Genomic DNA, 4,959 nt, shown 5'->3' with positions numbered 1-4,959 from the left:
GCCTGCGCTGCCCTCAATGCCTCGAGCATCGGGGTGGTGTGTCGCTGGTTCGCCGCGTTAGTCCTCGCTGATGCCCATCGAGGCTTTGTCGCCACAGAGTACTTAAAAGATGGAAGAACCAGGTTGAGGAACCCATCAAATGATGAAGGACTAATAATACAACGAAACAATCCATTGGCTAGCATCGTTTGTAGCGCCGGCCTTTGGGAACTTGGGTCAATTAATTGGGGAAAAGTTGAACTATTGAAGAAAGAAGACTGGGAGAAGAAACGAGGGGAGGTGATGGCGGCGTTCTCCGGAAGAGCAACGTGCGCATAACAGAATGGCTGGGCCTGCTGCCATCGTTGCTTCTTCTTTTTTCCTTCTACATCCTGTAGTACACATACATTACAGGATATGGCCCCCTGCTCGGGCTGGGCCCTAGGCGGTCGCACTCTTCGCCATTGCCTAGGGCCGGCCCTGGGTGGGAGTCTAGGGGTGTGGCCCAAAGATCAACCATCTTCGATGGTGAGGTTCAGGTACAATTTTCGGGAATGAGCCGGCAACTTATGACAGATGAAAAAATAACAAGAGGAAGGAAAAAAAGAACAGAAAAAAAAACAGTCCAAAAAAGAACTTGAACCCGCAGTCCAACATGAACTATAGTTCATGCAAAGTGAAAACCTGAATCCAAATATAGAATGAAAATGGAAAATAGAACCCCTAGACACACACGGGGAGAACGAGGAATGTCGCAGCGCCCGTGCAAGTGTGACCACTCTAACTATTTTAAGCGCCCGTTATAGCCTAATCCGAAGCCCCCACCCCCACCCACACACACATTCCTGTTGAATCGGCAAGCCCAGCATTTAGGCATGAGGGCATGTACAACGGTATTTAATCAGCCGTCTATAACGTATGCCATCTCAGATTTTTATTACGTGGAGGAGAGAGAAGAAGGGTGTCGTTAATTTTGCAGACGGTCGATATCCCAACAATCTCGCTACTTACCGACAGCCTCGTCCCCGTTGTACGCACAGGCGTCGTTAATTTGCGGTTTGCATGCAGCAGTCTGCCCATGTTCTGGCTAAGAAGTACACGAGGATGGAGGGGTTCGCATGCAGCGGCCTGCCCACGACCGACGTGCTATTGTAGATGATGTTTTTACTGCTATCTATAGATGACGTAGACAATCATTACAGACTGCAAGTGTCTAAACTGATGTACATGCCCTGAGCGGGAAGCTCCCACTATTGGGAAGGATCTTTGGGAAGCTTTCGGTCGGTTTTTCTTTTTTTGGTTTTTTGCATGGTCTTTATTCATTTTTTATTTTTATTTTTTTCCTGTTCCTTTTATTTTCCTTTTATCCAATTCACAGACATTATTTCCCAAATTTATGAACTCTTGTCGACAATATCATGATTTTTTTTTCAAATCACAAAAGATGTTAACTTTTTTCAAATTCATGAACTTTTTCAGAAGCATGAACTTTTTTTAAATCGTGAATTGTTTTGAGTTCATGAATTTTTTTTAATCCCATGAAAATTTTCAAATTCGTGAACATTTTTTGAACTCATGATTTTTTTTAGTTTGTGAACTTTTTTTCAAATCCGTGAATAATTTTTTTGAGTTCCTATTTTTTCTTTAAAAAACACATTTGTCTTAGAAAGTCAACTGGTCAACGGTGGACCGATCAACCGTGACCGGTCAACTGTGAACTGAGCGACAGAGCCGAAAAAACGATGCATCAACGAGGGAGCGCTCATTTGCTGGTTGAGCCAGCCCATGAGGAGGAGGCGCATGAGGACCCAACATTAAATAACGGAAAGTTTGTGGCCCGCTCAAACAAAACCCAACATTAAATAAAGGAAAGTTTGTGGCCCGCTCAAACAAAACCCAACATTAAATAAAGGAAAGCTTGTGGCCCGCTCAAACAAAACATATGTGCTGCCCGCTTGAAAAAGTCACGAAAACAATCCACGAAAAATACGAAATCACTAACTAAGGGCCTGTTCGGAGACTTGCTAGCTTCTCAAAAACTTCTAATATCCAGTTTCTAGCCTCACTTCTCACTTCACGTGGAGTGCAGCAAACTGTTCTGGAGCGAGGCAGCTTCTCCCCAGCGCCTGGGTGAGCTGGCAGCCCAACTGGGGCGGTGAAGCCCAGCTTCTTGCCACCTTTGGCCGGCTGGAAGCAGTCCATTTCGGGCCAAACTGCAAACAGGCCAAAAAAAGAGAGAAACGGGCTGGGCCTGGTCGTCCTGGTGCAGCTCCTAGCTTGGGAGCGTCGCTCGGGCGTCAATGGCGTCGAGGTGTAGCTCCTCTGAGACATGGGGGCGCAGCTCCTTGCAGCAGGCGCATCGGACGGCGGCGAAGATGGAATCCGGCGGGAAATAGACTGGGGCGGCCGGATCTGTAGTCACAGGGGGCGATTTGGCCGGCGACGGGGGCTGCCGGGCGTGGCGGCGGAAATGGCGGCGCTAGGGTTGTAGAGGAGAACAAGGGGAAGGGGAGTTGTGAGCGAGGGGGTTTCTGCGGGATGGAGCGAGTTGGAGGTGAGGAGCGAACCGTTTTTCTTGGCGGTGGCAATCCGGCCGTAAATAACTGCAGCTTCCGATTCACAAATACGTGAAGCTGGGAATCGGTCGCTTCAAAAAAATGAACTGCAGCCCATCGTGGCTTCCTGGATTGCAGCTTCGAGAAGTTATTCCGTTCGGCCTGCTTCGATCTGAATTTTTCAGAAGTTTAGAGTGGGAGGAGATCAGAACAGGCCCTAAGAAGCCCTCTTTGTAAAGGTCACATCCATCTTTTCAGATGGCGACCTCGGAGTTTTTTTTGTAGATCTGTTTATTCAAAATGTTTTATCTCTTCAATCGACGTTCAAATCTTGAACCCTTTTCATCGTTGGGTTCCTCGTGTAGAGGTCTTCAAAACTACATCCCATGTTGATAGGTATTGATGAACTTTCTTCACATAAAAATGGACCGGGGTCACTTTTTTTTCTTTTCAAAAGAGGTACACTGTGCCTTTTTCGGAAGCAAATCCGTGCCTCCACGAGAAGTAAAATTGTGCTCTCACGGAAGAAAAGAAAAAACATATTTTTTCCGTTTCTGAGAGGCACGATTTTGGTTCCGAGAAGCACGCTCATGGAAGGAAAAAAAGAGAACACATTTTTCCCCGCTTTCGAGAGCCACGACTGTGCCTCTCGCGAAAGAAAATCCGTGCCTCCTACGGAAGCAAATCCATGCCTTTCACGGGAAAAACACACACACGTTTTTTTCCGCTTCCGAGAAGCACGTATGTGTCTCTCATGAAAGCAAATCCGTGGAAACCCCTTTTTTTGTTTCCGAGAGGCATGATTGTGCCTCTCGGGGAAGCAATTAATATTGCATTTTTTCGCGTATTTTTTTTGCAATTTTTGTTTTTCCAAAACCTAAGAAAGACCGCGGAAAGCTGAAAAGCCAAAAAACCCCAAAAAATCATCTAAAAAGTTGAAAACACATGCGAAAAATAAAATAAAATAAAATCGAGGGACCGTTCAGAGCGCGACACGTGGCGGCGACTAAGAGCGTGTGTGGCGCGCTCTCAACTCATCTCAGGTGACCCTTGCGGGGCTTCCGAAGGAGTACTCTTTTGTTTGTTGCTCCCAAATCGTATGATGGATAATTTAGATGTGCAATAACTAAAGAAAACTCCTATACCTCACAAAAAAGAGAACTCTTGTATGAGGCTCACCACGTCAAAATAGCCCCTTTTGGCACAGGGAAAACCCTGCTTTGGATGGCCCATCTCTCTGCACCGTAGTGCTGGGCACTGTAGCCAGAGCGGTGCGGGAGCAGGAAAAGTAGTACTGCCGCTAAAAAAAGGAAAAGTAGCACTATATGCCCCTTTTGTGTTTTTTCCATTCATTTTTAGAAAACATGAAAGAATGTTATAAAATGTGCGAATATTTTTAAATTTTGAACATTTTTAAATTTTTTTTGCAAACATTATAATATATTTGAACCATGAACGTTGTTTAAGAATAGGAATTCGTTTTGAAAAATGAGAACATTATTTGTATACTGTGAGTAAATTATGTTTTTTTCTGAATATGTTTTGAATATCTAAAAATATTAAAAATGAAAAAACATCAAGTTCCATTTTTTGAAATCTATAATTATTTTGAATATTTTAGTACCTTACAAACAAATCAATGCCTGTGCAAAGAGCGATGCTTCTAATTTGGGTTATAAAGAGGATGCTCAAAAATGTGCGAATGAGCATCTATTTGACGCAGCACACGTCATATATAACATAACCGATAACTAAGCACAATTCCGAAAGAAAAAAAATGCCAGACGCGTAGTACAAGCCACGCGGTCCACGCCGCCACGGCCTCTATCAGCCCCGTCTACATCTACAACCCACTATTCCACCCGCGTTTTACAAAGTGAATCACTCGCTACTCGCCCACCCCGACAAACAACTCGAACAGGCTATCTAGTTCGCTTGCTGCCAGGCTCTGCCCTCGACCACTACTCTCATGACCACCACCTCCAGTGACGGAGAAGCACCATCAAAGACGACTGCGTTCCTATGTTTCCGAAGCTCCCAAAGCACGAGCGTGAAGATGGCCCTTGCTCCTTTGGTTTATGCACTTCTGTCGTGTTCTCGCGACACACCATCCCTTAAGGGTATCTTGAGCCGTAGGTGACCATTCCTGTTTGCCCATGGTCAAGCACAACGTTCTTCACACAGTTCTTGTGAACACACAAGTCAACAGAATATGATCGATAGTTTCTTCCTCTTGATCGCAGAAAGGGCAAGCATCTTGATGCGGAAGTCCACGTCGAGCAAGGCAGTCGAAGGTCCAACACTTGTTCCGCATAGCTAGCCAGGTGAAGAAAAGGCATTGTAGTGGGGCTCTGGATCTCCACAAAAAGTCCGCAGTTGGCACCACTTCCCCGCCGGCAAACTTGACGGTATGGGCGAAGCCAAC

Source organism: Triticum aestivum, chromosome 2A (genome assembly GCF_018294505.1).
Source record: "Triticum aestivum cultivar Chinese Spring chromosome 2A, IWGSC CS RefSeq v2.1, whole genome shotgun sequence".
NCBI classification, from domain to species: domain Eukaryota; kingdom Viridiplantae; phylum Streptophyta; class Magnoliopsida; order Poales; family Poaceae; genus Triticum; species Triticum aestivum.
Note: the sequence above shows the minus strand (reverse complement) of the source record.